The sequence below is a fragment of the Lethenteron reissneri genome, chromosome 21, assembly GCF_015708825.2.
Source record: "Lethenteron reissneri isolate LAM-NWPU_2019-01 chromosome 21, ASM1570882v1, whole genome shotgun sequence".
NCBI lineage: Eukaryota > Metazoa > Chordata > Hyperoartia > Petromyzontiformes > Petromyzontidae > Lethenteron > Lethenteron reissneri.
The window spans coordinates 14,050,666-14,067,742 of record NC_083799.1 but is presented as its reverse complement, the minus strand read 5'-3'; the positions used below and the strand labels follow the sequence as shown (position 1 = coordinate 14,067,742).

Sequence of the window (17,077 nt, the reverse complement as noted above, 5' to 3'; positions counted from 1 at the left end):
TCGCTACTAAACAGATTCTGTAACATAGTTAACCGCTCAGCTGTGTGTACACTGTACTGTAAATGTATATGCGCATACAATGTACACTGTGCATCATTTGATCATCGTAATAAAATGTAGGTACAGTGGTGGGAGAGAGCTAAAGTCCGGTTCAGATATTACTCCCCCACTCACTGATGGTTGCCGTGGCCAGGAATCAAACCCATGTGGCCAGGCTCACAGCGCAACAGAGCGCTAACCACCGTGCCACCATTCCACCCCATATAGAGTACATACTGTCTGATACATTCCTGGTGAAGTACGGCTAAACGAACCCTCCCCCAATGACCAGCAGAGTGTGAAGAGGCTCTCATCCAGCAGTGGATTGAGAATGGGCAGTACATTTGATATTTGACTATTATTGGCGTATAATTCCCAGTTCACAGTTGTACGGAAAAAAACCCGTCATTATTAATGAGACTAATTTATTATTGCTTAGCGAATTATACGCACGGATACATAACGCTTTGAAAAAGTCTATTCTGTCTTTAGTATCCGAGTAAGTTTTAAGTCGAGTGGTATAACTTAAGAGTTCACAAAGGGAATTTTTAAACCCAAGATGTTTTCAGCGTTCGTCCCATCTCATTCGTCAGCGTCTGAACCTGTCAACTTCTAACAATGTGTGGAGTACGGTATGGGGTTTTTTTTTTAACACGTAGGCTTTCGCGATCAATATCATCCATAAGAGGTTTTTTGGGTTCGACCCCCCCCCCCCCCCCCCACAATTTGCGCAAGAGCGCAGAAGCGTGGTCACCACATCTACGCCTCTACATAAGGAACGAAACAGATGGACTTCTCCACAAATCTGGTTGTCACCTGATGAAGCTAGTTGTAATTACTGGCGAAACGTCGTACTCAGATTGTAAATGTTGTGGCTTGGCTCTCCAACACACCGGCGTGCTGTACTAGTATACTACACTATACACTACACTATACACTACACTATACACTACACTATACACGACACTATACACTACTATACACTACACTATACACTACTATACACTACACTATACACTACACTATACACGACACTATACACGATACTATACACTACACTATACACGACATTATACACTACACTATACACTACTATACACTACACTATACACTACTATACACTACACTATACACTACTATACACTACTATACACTACACTATACACGTGTGCTGTACCAGTGACGAATTGGCCACGTTCTGTTTACGTGACAACCCTTACTAGTTGGCTGTGTCGGGTGGTGGTGGGTTTTAACGACACATTTATTTATTTACGCGATCTAACCTAAAACACCTCTATTATAATGTGCAAATAACAAGAGGACTCAAAATTCGCTGTCGTTTAGTATTTACACTTTTGGTTTTCGCTAATAATATTTTCTACACAGACAACATCAGCTCCTTCTGTTTGTTATAATGTTTTTGGTTGAAAAGTTTATGTGAAAACGGATGGAGTTTTTCCGTATAATTTCTGTTCCGTAATACATTTTCCCTATTAATACACTGCATCACTATTTTCGCGTGTAATGGCATTGTTCACGAACGGAGGCTGGAATGTCCATCTGAATTCACATGCTAATTTCTCTAACCCCTCCCTCTCTCCCCGCCCCCGCCCCCCCTTTCTCTATTTAAGGCCTCGACACAGAGGCGTAGTTTCTCTTTGTGCCTATGTTTGTCTCTCTCTATGTATCTCTGTGATATCTGTCTGCTTATATGTCTGTCTATGTTTCTGGTTCTGTGTTTAATCTCTCTCTCAAATTTAGCATTCTCAGGAAGAACGTAATCAACCAGATAGGGTGTTGACTGTTATGCTATCCGACTCTCTGTTGTATTACATTACATTTCTAAGTATACTAGATTTGTGTTTCTATTTAATTTATACCTGATGATGATTGCTTGTGTTGCAATCGAAACGTCGTATGCTAGTATTTAATTTAATTCATTATTTTATCTTTATACGTGACTTTACCGAAAGAACCAAAGAATGAATGCAACGTCTTTGTTCGGCATCGCGCATTGAAGTGCGCGTGTATATGTGAGACGCGCATTAGCGTAAAAAAAAAACACACGATGGCAATGCTAATACAAACACACGGAAATGAGCCGTGCTTTGTGAGGTCGCTGATGTCAAGGTGGATGCTTTTCACGCAAATTTGCGAATTCGTGACTTGATGAAGCTCACAGCCGTTTGAGTAGAAGCACTGTCGTACGTTGATGTTTAATTCAGTCGTGAACGGAGTTAAGTCGCTGGTGGAGGAGGCATGATGGGTCAGAATTTGATCGGTACATTGGCCACGGGCAAATTATGTCTTTGTAAACGTGACAAGTCTTGTCGGCTGGTAGAGGATTAGGGGCCGTCCATAAATGACGTCACACGATTTTGGACGATTTTTTACCCCCCCCCCCATCGTCACACGGCGTCACAAAAGTCAGACCCCCCCCCTCAAATATGACGTCACAAAGCTCTGCCCCCCCCCCCAAAAGAAACATGCTTCAAATCGCTTTCAACGATTGTCATTGTAGTGCGTATTTAATGTAGCGCTGCACTCTGATGTTGTATGAGAAAACATCTATTAAAAAGTCAATTTAATTAGGTAGAACGTGTTGTCTATATTTATTTAAAGTTGCGCATTTTGATGTGACGTCACATTTCTCACCCCCCCCCCTCGTCACACATCGTCACAAATGTCTGACACCCCCCCCCCCCCAGGTGCGTGACGTCACTTAAGGACGGGCCTTTAATTGTGAAGATGTTAATGAATATTCAGAATATTTATTTATTCTGGAGGAATCGCATTAGCTATAAAGCTCTTTTTGCACAGGCGTCCAGTAGAGTCACCGGGGTCAGAACGTTACAACGGCGAGCAATCAAACAATATACAACTTTTTTTAATTTTGTTATGTTTAATAATTCTTTTTTATTATTTTATTTTATTTTTCCCCTTCTACGTGACTTTACCGAATGAACCAAGAAGATGAATCCCTGCAGTCACGAAAGCTTTAAATCGAAATAATAAACTACCACCACCACCATGTGCCCTAACCCAACAGTATTGCGACAGACACTCGGGCGTGAGTGTACTTCAAGTGGGGCAACGCTCGCCCTCGGTACCCACAAGGGGATGTAGCTCAGTGGTAGAGCGCATGCTTTGCATGTATGAGGCCCCGGGTTCAATCCCCGGCATCTCCACGCTTTTTTTTAACCTGCCTTCGGCACATGTTTCCACGCGGCACTTTTTTCAGGATTTTGAACTTTTAAGGACGTAAAGTGTATTTCAACTTCCCCCATAATTCAAGAAAGTCGGGTGTCATTTGTAAAACGCGTCGCACGAAAACATGCGTCGTTTGGAAAAGCGTTTTAAAACTGCAATGTTTCGTTTCGCGAGTGTGCATCGAAAATAAAAAAAAATCGTTGCCGCACTCCCCGCGTGAGGGTTCGCCGTTATTGCTGTACACCTCTCCGCTTCGTGTCCGACGTTTCGTTCCACGTGCCCATTTCAGGTAGCTGAATTATCCACTCACGGGGTAATGCGTTTCCAGATAAAGTAATCAATTGTTGTTGCAATGCAATCCAGCACCATCTATGGGTGCGCTCCGCGCATTGAAACGCAATGCCCCGCAAAGGTCAACAGGTGAGTCACGCGCGAAAATATCGGAGATCTGTTGTCGCAAAAAATTGACGAACACTGCGGATATACGCCGACAGATTATCGGTGTCAACACGGAGACCTCTCGACGAAGAACTTGGTGTTATTTCGCCGTATGTTTCATGCACAACTTCAGGCAGGGACACTCTTTGACATGCCCAGTCGAATGCGACGTTCCGACGACAAAAAATCCTGGAACCGCCACACCTTGGTGAGATCAAATTAATTGTTTAAAAAGAAGAAAAACGACGAAGCAATTTGTATGAGTTCACGTGTTCGGACAAGCACCACTCACCACAGACGCGAGCAAGTTAGCACTTCATTTTTGTTTCAGCGATTCATATTTGCTGATTCCTTTGGGAGATGTAAAACATTTACAAGTATCTTGCATATCCACCAGCAGAGGTGGCTCTCGCTTGTCACCCACGTGCCCCCCAAGTTCCTGTGCCAAGTGATCCGTCGTTCCTCTGAAACCTTCTCATTGCAACCGGTGCCACGGCGGGCGTGTTCGAAGGGCACAAGCCCCATCGCTGCCAGATGTCAACTCCCTCGGTCTGGTATGCACGAGGTGCGTGAGTTCGTTCCCAAGACACAGACCGATGCCTGCTGCTGGGTGTTTAAAACAGATGGACCCGATTTGAAATTGCTATATCTCTGCAACCACGAACCGCCCATGAAGGAAACTCTTACCATTTGAAAGGTCGGGCAATAGAGTTTCAAATGATTACCGCGAGATGCCTTTCCCAGCGCACAAACAGCCCCTAGCCTCAGTTATTCGCAAGACGGTTAGCCCACAACACAAGGCGCTTTGCGTCCTGCAGTTCAGCAAGACTGAATCCGTAATCGCGGTGCAGCGTGCGTTTCAACGGCGTTTTGGCATTGATCCGCCAATGTCAAAGAGCGTTCGTCGTTGATACCAGTTGATAATTTGAGGAAACAGGCTGTTTATGTAAGGGGAAGAGCACAGGGCGACCACGCACCTCAGAGGACAACGTGAGAAGAGAGGCGTTTGGGACGAATTCAACTATCGTCTCGATGCTGTCCGTATCGCAGGTGGAGGGCACGTAGAGCATTTATAAAATGGTTAGTAAAACTTGATAACTCATTAAACCGTTTGTAACGTTTTGTGTCATTGTAACATGTTGCCATCGTGAAATATACTGCTTTGAAATTGGGTCTATTATTTCAAACACCCTGTATTTGGAGTCCGAGTGTCGCTTTCTCTCTCTCTCTCCTCGTGGTCGCGTGGATTTTTCTCCGGGTCCTCCGGTTTTTCACTTCACGTTTAGAATCAACACCACGCGTTTTAAGTAGGTGGGTGCTAAAATCAGAATCAGAATCTTTATTTAAAATGTCCACGTGATAAGCCACTTCGTTGAGATATCATTTGTGGACAGGTCGCTCTTGAAAAAAAGTTGTTATATAGCAGCTACAGAAGAAGGCCTTACCTGCTAAAATGAAAACATAACTTCATAGTTTTAGTTTGCTGTGCCTCTTCTCTCGTCACGTCCGATGCCCTCGTCCTACCACCTCTCCCTCCGTCTTTTTTTTACGATCAGTGGAAACAAGAAGATGCTCGGTGTAGTCGGCATTTTGCTTCGTTCATCATTTCGTATTTTTTTTTACTTTGCTTTATGTAAACCCCCCTCTCGCTCACGCTCACTCTCTCGCTCACTCTCGTTCTGCACGCAGCCCTTCTCGCAGTCCAACGGCCTCCGACGGGTAGCTCATAACTGCGTCTCCCTCCCCTCCCCCCACCTCTCCCCTCGTCTCCCTCCCCTGCTCCCACCTCTCCCCCGTCTCCCTCCCTTCCCCCCACTTCTCCCCCCGTCTCCCTCTCCTCCTGTTCCGCACCGGCGGCATGTCTATTTGCTGCTGCAATGGACAATGCCCTTACGAGTACATCACGTACAAAAACAAAAACCCCTTCAATGCCCTGCTTATTCACACACACAAAAACCTCCCAACAATTTACCACCAATTAGGTCCGTGCCTTGAAGATTGCCCATGCAAGCGAGCCTGCGACATGCATCCATGATGAACGGAGGAGAATGATATCTCCGTCGTCATCGTCGCAGTCCCTCGGGGTGGTTCAAGGATGACGCCCATCAGGTTCTAGTGGCGACTCTTGATGTGGCCGAAGGAGTCCAATCCTCTTCTTGGTTCTTTCGGTAAAGTCACTAAAAATGGAAATAATAAAATAATGAAAATAAAACATAATAAAATAATTCCCACGACGTTTCGGTCACAACGCAAGCAGCCGTCCTCAGGGAAGAACAGGTCTGTCAGAAAGACAGCGTCTGACAGACCTGTTCTTCACCTGAGGACGGCTGCTTGCGTTGTGGCCGAAACGTCGTGAGAATTATTTTATTATGTTTTATTTTCATTATTTTATTATTTCCATTCTACGTGACTTTACCGAAAGAACCAAGAAGATGAATCCCTGCAGTCACGAAAGCTTTAAATAGAGTCCAATCCTCTTTTGGGCGTTGAGGGCACGCCGCGGGTCCCGGATGGAAGTTGAAATCCGCAGTGTCGGGGTTCGTTTCCTTTTGACTTTCTTTTTTTGGGCGGCGATCCACTTCGACACGGAGACGTGGGGGGGGGGGGGTCTCGAAGTGATGCCCCCGTGGTGGCCTGATGCTGGATGCAGCGGTGCCCCCCACTCCACCCCCCCCCCCCCAGATGTTCGGCAGCCTGCCGCTCCTCGTAGTTTGGAAGGTTGATTTTTTTCCCTTGAGGGTATAATACAAGCGCGTTCGCTGGCCAGAGTGTGCGTGCAAGGCGAGTTCGGTCTCAGTTCTAATCAAGGTAAGCGCGTTACGATGTCGGCCACGCAAACGTTTCCCATGAATCACCCGATCAACACGATTTGTGTTTGTTAAAATAACGACGCCGTTTAGGTATTCGTCCATAATAAAGTTTTTTTTTCTATTAGATCGAGTAAGTATAAATGCGTCGTAACCCTCCACCAACCGACACAGACAATTAATAAGGGGATTTGTCACGTAAACAAAACGCCAAGTAGTTATTACTACAGCCCACCGGTGTGTTGGAGAGTAAATCCACAACATTTACAATTTGAGTAGTTCGACGTTTTGCTGCTAATTCCATCCAGCCGTAAAGGAATTCGTCCCTGAGCTCGGCCTGCGAGCGGCACTGGGCAGGCAAACTGAACGCAAGCAAAATAAGTAATATTTAAAAAGACTTTTTTAAAAACGCGCTTTAATTAAATGTACCGTACTCGTAATGGCAAAACTCCACGACTCTAGGAAGCGGCCCCGAGGCTTGCCATAACGTAATGGACCGTGGTCATTTACAGCCAACGTTAGTTGAGCATGGACAATTAGAGCCAAGGCGAAACATAACATATAAAAACGATGGTTTAAAAATATATATTTTATTTTTAATGACAGAATATAGTATTGTCATGAGTATGACATAAGTATACCAAGTTTGCAGTTGATACCATATTGGGAAGTGGGTTAAATTGAGTTGCAAGATTTGAGGATATGACAACAACAGAGTGAGTTAATAGAAAGCGTGTAAAAAGATTGTTTAAAATATATTCTTTATTTTTTTTATGATAGAATATAATATTGTCATCGGTAAGACATAAGCACACGAAGTTTGCAGTCGATACCACATTGGGAAGTGGATTAAAATTGAGTTACAAGATTTGAGGATATGACAACAACAGACAAAGTGAGTTAATAAAAGCGCGTGAAAAAAAACTGACAGCGCATTGCCCCGAAAACCACCATCATGCGATCATTACGATGATCAATGATGCTCAGCGTACATTGTATATGTGCATATACATTCACGGTAGAGTGTACACAAAGTTGAGCGCTTGACTCCGCTGCAGGATCTGTTTGGTGGCGAGGTGTGCTATTTCGATTTAAAGCTTTCGTGACTGCAGGGATTCATCTTCTTGGTTCTTTCGGTAAAGTCACGTAGAAGGGAAATAATAAAATAATAAAAATTAAATATAATAAAATTATTGTTTTATTTTTATGATTTTATTATTTTATTATATTAAAATACAACGTAATAATTTTATTATATTAAAATAAAACATAATAATTTTATTATATTTTATTTTTATTATTTTATTATTGTTGAGCGCCGGAGCTCTGCCCTTCATCGACGCACTGCAATGGCTTTGATCCTCTCAGGACTGAGGCTACATGTTATGAATTAAACGCTCATTAATCGGGCGGTAACACCTGAATATATCGAGGACTGCAGAGCTTGGACAATTGTGGGGACCGGTTTATCGCGTGCCTGCTGTCTGTGGTGCTTCCTCGCCCCCCCCCCCCCCCCTGAGTCCCGTCCTCCTTCTACGACAGCGAGCGAATACTGTGCCGCGCATCCCTTACAAGTTTAAATTATCATCATCGTTATTGTTATACTTGAGACAATTACATTTCGTGAAGTCGCATCCAATCACTCGGCAGGCTGCGTCCATGGACATCGATCTCAGCGGATTACGGTGTGCGGGGTCATGCAAACTCCGGTGATCCTCGCAGCAGAAGCAGCAGCGGCGGCGGCGGCTTTTGGCGAAACCATCGCGCGCTCACGAATGCGCTTCTGTGTCCCGTCTGCGACACTCTTTCCTTCCAATGTTAGGAAGCCACTGGAGCTGAGCACTGTTAAAGCTAGGTTGAAAACTCATTTCTTTAGAACTGTTCTTTGTGTTTAGTTTGCTGTCCTTCCCCAGCACCTTCCGATTAGCAGGGTTGGCTACGTACGGTGTGAAAGAGGTTCAACGTAAAAGCACAAACACTGCTCTCTCTCTCTCTTTATGTCTTGCCTGCCTTTTAAGAAACAAACGACTTGAAATGTAATATTCTGGTGTAGATTTACTATTATTGTGTTATTATATAAAACACACATATTGAACTTGAGTAAATCATACGAATATGAAACTATGCAGAACAAACATTCTGGTATTGCTCGTGGAAAAAAAAAACTAAATTGTACTGTCAGGAAGGGAGGGTTTGCCATTTTTTGCTCATGAAGTTTTCATCTTCCCATCCAACTGCTGTGCGTCTGATCTCTGTATGACAATCCGCGTGTTTTACAACACTATTCGGGGATTAACGGAATGTAAAATGTATACATATTTTACCATCAGCACATTTTGGTTTATTCATGATCATTGATTTACTTTCAATAATATTTTTTTACTCGTAATAATCTACTCATCTGCAATTTTTAATGCTTTCTTCTGTTTGTTATCGATTTATGGACTTAGTTTTATTGTTGAAAAACGACTGCAGCCCATGAAAAAAGGGCAATTGCTTGAAACGTCGCCTATGATATATTTTTCCTTTGGATGCCACACAGCGTAATTGACAAATGTGTTGAGTATGTCTTTGTTAGTTGCATCACTAGCAACTCAGCAGGAGCAGCAGCATCACCACCACCAAATACGTTGTTTTACAATTGCAAACTACGTCAGTGAATCATGATACGGAGGATACAAAAGAACGAGATTCGGTAGAATATATACTTCACCACGTGAATCACTCCCCCACCACCGTCAGAATCACATTCACCTGGCATCTCATTGCATCAAGAGCCGTCTCGAGCAGACTACCAAAAAACTAAGGTTTTTTATGGTAGAGAATGCACACACACACACACACGCATGCACGCTCATACTGGGATCGGTTGTAAAACCACCTCCAAACGAATGCAATGTAACATCTGTAAATCGTAACCACATTAATGAAGCTGTAGTCAGTCACATGCATCTGGGAAGAGTCTCGTCAAAAAATTCTGCAGAAAAACTCGGGGTATTGGCTGCAGTTTCATTTTCATTTCGTACGTTAAAAAAACCCAGCCCCACACACACACACATAACCCAAAAGCTCCGATTCATTTTCAACGTCTAGGCTAGGAAAATGTAATACTTTCCTATTTATGTTTCTCATTATTTTATTTAATAACCGCAGTACTTCTAAAACATTTTACAGTCGTTGCAGGGTTATATATATAGAAATATTAAAGCGGTAAGCATTTCATTAAACTACATCCACCATATAGAACGGGGAATAAAAATCCTTAACGCGTGCTATACATAGAGTTAAGGTTACTTTGTAAAAGTGGTCTATCAGGTTGAAACAGTTCCTAGGTTTCTCATCTAGTTGTAGTAATTACGTAGGAGTTTTGATTGAGTCAAGGTAATTGGTTTCTCTGTGGGTCAAGGGTGTGTGGGTATCGTGTCAATTAGAGCGGCAATCGTCAAAAAACCCGACAAAGCCAAACAAATCAAAGCTATCACGTGGGAAGATGTCGCAATTGGGCTTTGCTTTTTTTCTTTCAACCAACCAGTTAAGCTGAAAAGCAAACAAAACGTTGACAACTTTGTTCCAGTAAATTGACAAAATTGTCAAGGAATCAAAAATGTACAATTTTTTATATATTTATAAAATGGGACAAAATCAATCCAACACTTCCGGCTCGGGCGAGTGGACCTGGTCTTCAGCTCTAATTGGCATTATTATTATTATTAAACTGTACACGATCTGATGCCGAAAAAGATGAACTACTTACGAAATCTGATAATTGGTTCTTTACCCTTCTATCTGGCAACAAAACTGACACCTTTTTGCAAGGAGTCATGTTTGCATAGACCGCAGAAGGGTAAAGAACCAATTATCATATTTTTACTGGCAAATGAGGTCCCCATAGTGTACTTACGAAATCGTGACATTGCTCGGGAAAGCCGACACACGTACGAGAACCCTTAAGTCAAAGGCAGCGTATGGCGAGAGTGGCTTCCGATCCGAGATTCACGGCAAGGTGCCTACAACGTACCCGACCTTGCAGATCTGTCGCAGCAGACGAACGATCATCAGGTGGAGGGAGGGGGGACAAGCGCAGAGCAGATCTCAACACATTTCCACAAATCTTCAGGGCCATATTCCACCCTTCCCGAGTCCTACGCTGTTACTGTACAACCGACTCCTGCCACTGGCACGCTATTCCGTCCTAAGCGCGCCGACATTTAGAGAAGTGCTGTCGGGAGCAACTAGACACCGCGTTTCAATCAAAAGCAGCCCCCAACCACCCACCCGCTGAACAAAAACATTCCTTCGTTTTTTTGCAATGAATATAAATTGTAATTGTAATAAATTACCGAAGATGAATGTAAACAAAAGAGGCAGCGCTCCTTCAATTGCGTCGCCAAAGAGCAAAATAAGAATAACATCAACATTCTTTTATTAATCTCGGTTAGGGTACGGAGCCAGCAGGTTTCTAACTTGCAATTATAAACCCTGCAGAACTTCATAATAGCTTTGGCCCTGCTCAGTATTCCTGATGTGTGGGCCAATGGGTAAAAGGAATGCCCACCCAGACTCGAACGTGCACTCCTCGGGTAACAGCTGTCTCCTCCTGGCACGAGTGGCCCTGGTCTGGCGATGACCCAAGTCAAAGTGAACGCGATTTCCTGCAGCTCAAATGAGCACCGACGTGGCCCTCGTCTTCCCGCCGTGCAGCCCTGAGCCGGAGGTGGAAGTTTAACATTCCCACGGTGGGACGAGCACATCACAAGGGCCAGCAACCTGCGGCTGCCGGGCAGCGTGCGGTCGCTTTTTTAAGGACTGCACAGAGTGGCTCTTGAATTTCGAAAAGAAGAATTGGTCTCTTCTTGTTATTTTGGTTGCCGACCCCCCTGACCAGTGAAGTCCAGTTCATCATGGAAGTCCAGTTCACCATGGAAGTCCAGTTTACCATGGAAGTCCAGTTCACCGTGGAAGTCCAGTTCACCATGGAAGTCCAGTTCACCGTGGAAGTAAGTCCAGTTCACCGTGGAAGTCCAGTTCACCGTGGAAGTCCAGTTCACCAAGGAAGTCCAGTTCACCATGGAAGTAAGTCCAGTTCACCGTGGAAGTCCAGTTCACCGTGGAAGTCCAGTTCACCATGGAAGTAAGTCCAGTTCACCGTGGAAGTCCAGTTCACCATGGAAGTCCAGTTCACCACGGGCAGAGCTCAGCAACCTGCCACTCCGGAGCCGCATGCGGCTCCTTAAGGACTGTTTCGTGACGTTATTTATTAAGGACCACCGTCTCGTGTTCACAGTGCATTGCGGCTCTTGAAATAGTGCGTTTTTTGTTTTTGTTTTACCGAATTCTTGTTATATTTGGTTGCCGACCCCTGGTCTATCGACAGAACAAGCAGTGTCGATTTCCTCGCCAAAGTGGTCCTCATTTTATTGACCCTGAAGGGATGATGGGCCGAGTCAACGCCCAACCGAGATTTGAACTCTCGACCTTTCGCTTGTGAGCCGCTCGCTCCTACCGCTGAGCCACCTGGCGATGACCCAAGCGAGCACAGTTAGTGGCAAAATAAAGCGAACCGGGTCAGAAATCATTGTGGCACAGCTACATACTAAACAGTGCTCTGGAAGAAATAAATGGATACAATTAAATGTAGTATGATATTTTCTAAGACGTAAATATGCAATTAAGTATTTACCAAAATAGCCATTAGTATTTGAGCGAATTTAATTTGCGTTTAATTTACGTTTGCAATGCATCACTCTGCCACGAGCACAACCGATGCCCTCCCTAAACGGTGTTCATGTTGTCGCACCATCGCGTCTCCTTTGCAAAAAAAACAAGAGAGTTACTTTCTTGCAAGTCGTTAATACATCAACCGTTTGTCCCCCCACGTTCCCCTTAAGCATCTCCGATGAGCATGGTTGGCTACGTACGGTGCGAAAGAAGTGCAACATACATACAAGCAGTAGCGTAATTGACTTATTCCAATAAAGAAAGACGTGCCCTTGTGTTTGTCCGAATAAGCGGAGCAACTCGCCATTGTCAAGCGTGACATTGTTTCCCTTACACAGTCATGCCTGGCATCGCTAACTTGCGACTAATTCATTGTTTTTCATAATAACATTCCAATTATAACTGTCCGCAGTTGCACAAAATACAACACGTGTCGCCAGTTTCGACTTATTCGCAGCATGCTAAATATATTTATCCAAGAACATATTAAGGATGCATACGTGGTTGCCGTATGTTTACGTGTCGACTTTCACGACCAAAGGTTATGATTCACGATGGAGTTTCTTTTGGTTAAAGGTCGTCGTGGAGGGAAAGCGTAATTTTTATTAAAAAAATTGTATTTTATTTTACAATAACCCTCCACCACCCGACAGAGCCAATCAAATCAAGGTGTCACGTCATTGGCAAGTACGCCTATTGAATTTGGTTTTGTCAGCGAAAATCGGACGAGCGTTGAAAAGCAAGCCACATTTTTTTTTTTACAATTTAGTTTGAACTACGTTTCGCTGGAGATTACACACCACGGCGTTTCGCACGACAGCTGAGATTCTGTTCACCCCGGACGATGTGGGATATTATCTTCGACGTCGAACATTGCCAACATTGTGCTTGCTTTTCAACATTCCTCCTGTTTTTGTGATGAAGAAAAAAAACTAATTGCCACGTTTGCCCACGTGACAACTTGATTCGTTTGGTTTTGTCGGGTGGTGGAGGGTTATTGTTCATTACACACATTTTTGCATCGTACCTACAGATATAACCCCAAAGAAACGAGTTGTGAATCACATTACTACGTTGTCCGAAAGTAGTATACATATTTCAGAAAGGACATAGAGCTTTAGTATGTCCTATCGATATTACCAAATAACTTGAATTCAAATAAATGGCACTTGTATAACATAATTGCAATTTTAAACTAAACTGCAGGTAAAATAAGCGGGGGGAAGAGAGTTAATTACGCGCACAAGTAATTTGAGCGACAGGATTCATCTGGGAAGAGTATCTAACACAATGTCCTTGAGCAATATCATGGACAGAGGTAAATGGCAGAAGGCAACGATCGTTGACGTCTTTGAGAAAGACAATTATTAGGAAGCGACTGGAGCGCTTTGAAATCGAGATTGAAAACGGATCTTCTTTGGAACCGCTTTAAATGTTTAGTTTGTTGTCCTTCCCCCCGCACCTCCGATTAGCGGAATTGGCGACGTACGGTGTGAAAGAAGTTCAACATAAATTTTGATTTAAAGCTTTCGTGACTGCAGGGATTCATCTTCTTGGTTCTTTCGGTAAAGTCACGTAGAAGGAAAGTAATAAAATTAAAATAAAACATAATAAAATCATTGTGTCGGGAAGACAGCGTCTCCCCGACAGACCTGGTCTTCACCTGAGGACGGCTGCTTGCGTTGTGGCCGAAACGTCGTGAGAATTATTTTATTATGTTTTATCTTTATTATTTTATTACTTCCCTTCTACGTGACTTTACCGAAAGAACCAAGAAGAAGTTCAACATACATACGTACCAAACACTGGCGTCGAGTGAGCGAATTGAAACTCAATGTGTTTTGATTGCCGTCACGGCCACAGACAAAGGGAGCCCCTCGCCGGCAATCGCAACGCCTCCTGAGTGCGAACCGCAGTCCTCGAAGCACAGCCCAGGCGCTGGGCGACAGGCACTTGCTTCTACCACGTGTCTCTACCACGTGCCCCTATCACGTGCATCTACCACGTGCATCTATCACGTGCGTCTACCACGTGCCCCTATCACGTGCCCCTACCACGTGCTTCTATCACGTGCCTCTACCACGTGCCCCTACCACGTGCTTCTACCACGTGCAGTGGTGTCGATGCCTCTTCCACTCGCACCGAAAGCAGCCTTCATTTTCGACATCGCCGCTGATTGAGACGTCGCCACGAAGACGCGGCCGTTTTTAACATCGTAACGAAGAGCTTGCGATTGTTGACCGCACGGCAGATGTACGGACCCTTTGATTGATGTCCGCTTATTATGTTTCTCCCGTGTGAAGTTGTCTGAATATCTGTGCCGCGGCTAAAATGTGGATTCCATTATTCAGCGGCAGTAACATTATACCCGTCCGTGCACTTTGTGATGATATTATGCTTTCCATTAAGAGTTTTGCAGCTGAAGAGTAAATATTGCGGAATGGGTTTTTACGATCAAAGATGAGGCTGTGGGACGCTTTCTAGCCACAGCTTTTTCGACACAAAGAAATACATCTGCCACCACCGTCAAATACATTCGATTTAACATGGGCAGCGCTGGCACTCACCTACTCGTCCCCCGATATGATCCGGGCACAAGTTAGGGTAGATTACAACGCCCGCAACCGTTACACCGCTGCACGAGCGGTCCCCACCACTTAACTTTTTTGCCGGAGAAAATAACGCAAGCAGGCAAAACGACCCCCCCCCCCCCCCCCACTAAATAAAAAATTGAGTACGAACGAGATTTTGAGCCGGCAAAGTCAGCGTGCAAATATCCCCAAACGGAAAAAAAAAATTACGTGCTTCAAATATAAATCGCTCGTTTGATGTCGGATTTGGGATGAAAAGTGTCATTGAAACCGAGCACTTACACAATTGTGGTTGGCTTTTTTGAACGAACATGTATGATGGTGTACACGATGTACAGACGTTATAAAGGTGGACAAATGACACCTCTGCGTCCATTATTGCATTCCAACGAAGATTGCATGCTGCAAGCACCGCCACACGCGCTCGGATTCGGACGGAATAATCCGTTGCCATTTACCATTAAAAAGGAAAAAAAACACGTCTTCGATAACGGCCGGGAGATATATATTCAGAATAAATACATTTCCATGCCGACGCCACCCGGTGCAATTACAAATCGTTTAGCGGCCGGCTTTTCGCATATGTCGTGGCGAGCAAGACCGTGGCGCGGTGCGATGCGCTAATCGAATTAAAATGCCATTTTGTCTGCGTGGCTCTCTCGCGCGTGCGCGCGTGCGATTTTTTTTCCCCACCGCATCCCTGGAATTTACCTTGGGATCGGCGATCCGGCGAGAGCACACGTTAATCACACCGAGCCGGTGCGCGTCTAATGAAAGTCTGCGAGTTCATTTCGCGGCGAGGCGGGTTGACATTAAAGCTCGGCCGGTGTTGGAAATGAAAAGTGCCATCACCCCCCCCCCCTCGATCTCCCATCTTTTACTCATTAAACCTCTTCAACCCCCGAACAGCCCCTCGCTCTCCGGAGACGGGGGAAGAGGACGCCGCGAAACCCGTGAGCGCCGCCGTCGCGCAAGCGGAAAGCCGCCGTAGAGTTTCTGCGCGATTGTGGCGGGCGAGTTGGGAAGAAGCGTTGTCGGTTTGCGATCATCCAACGGCGTTGTTTTCATGTTGCGGGGCTTCGCTTTGAATCGTGCAAATCAAGGCCGTAGCCATGGAGTCAACATTGGGGGGGACCAAATCTTCCAGGGGGTCTGGGGGTCCCCCCCCCCCCAGAAAAAAATTCTAAATTTGAAAATAATTTCCTGCCATTTCCTGCCTAAAATATAAAACAATTCACTAACACATGGGATGGACTTTTTATTAATGTTTTACAACTATGTCTAATAGTGTATTGTATTACATTGCTCTGTTTTTTTCTTTTTTACCTTTTCTTGTTTAACCACAATCATATCAACAGAAATCTATTTTATAGCAATATATTGGGGGGGGGGCATTTTGATAATATTTGAATATTGGGTGGGATGTGTCCTCCTCAATATATAGATTATAATTACGGCCTTGGTGCCAATTACTCGCGGCAAATCACGCAGTGGTACCCCGATTGTGATTCCGGCACAACCCGAATTCGGCGTTTGCGCAAGACGCGCGCACCCGCAGATAAAACGAAAAAAAAATTGCCCATGTGCTTTTTTGTTTGTTTGCCTCCTGCCATAAGCATTCGACAAAATTGCACGTTTATTTGAGGGGCACTGCGTCCGTGTATTTCTCGTTTCTCCGCAGGGCAATTACATTGCCAATCACGAGAAGGTAAGTAACTGGCTTGCGTCAACATGAATGCGGTGGGCAGACGTGACGCCCCAGGTAATGTTGGAGTGCCGCTCACGCATCCCCATGAATGCATGGGGCTGCATGAATGCATGGGGCTGCATGAATGCATGGGGCTGGCCCCGCAAAACGGCACGATGGGCTGGCCCCACCAGACTCCCAAGCCGAAGCTTCTTGGGCACCGCTGTGACTCCAACGCATCTCCGAAGGGTTTAAAATAAAAATTGGTTTAACACTTAGTAGGTTTTCGCAACCAATATCATCCATAATAGAGGTGTTTTTTGGGGGGGGGTTAGATCGCGTAAATATAAATGTGTCGTTAAATCCGCCACCACCCGACACAGCCAACTGGTAAGGTTCGTCACGTAAACAGAACGTGTCCAATTCGTCACTAGTACAGCAACACCGGTGTGTTGGAGAGCCAAGCCACAACATTTACTCTTACTAGTGGACTGTGTCGGTTGGTGATGGGTTTAACAGTTATATATTTACGCGATCTAACCCCCCCAAAAAACCCCTATTATGGCATTTTTTATTATTTGTTTCGC

The 17,077-nt window shown here is 44.7% G+C and overlaps 1 non-coding gene across 1 annotated transcript; it reads left to right on the top strand.

Moving 5' to 3' along the window:
- The first annotated feature begins 3,155 nt into the window (after positions 1 to 3,155).
- Positions 3,156 to 3,227, top strand: TRNAA-UGC (transfer RNA alanine (anticodon UGC)). The gene has a single exon. It is a non-coding gene; the product is annotated as a tRNA-Ala (tRNA).
- Positions 3,228 to 17,077: the final 13,850 nt, after the last annotated feature.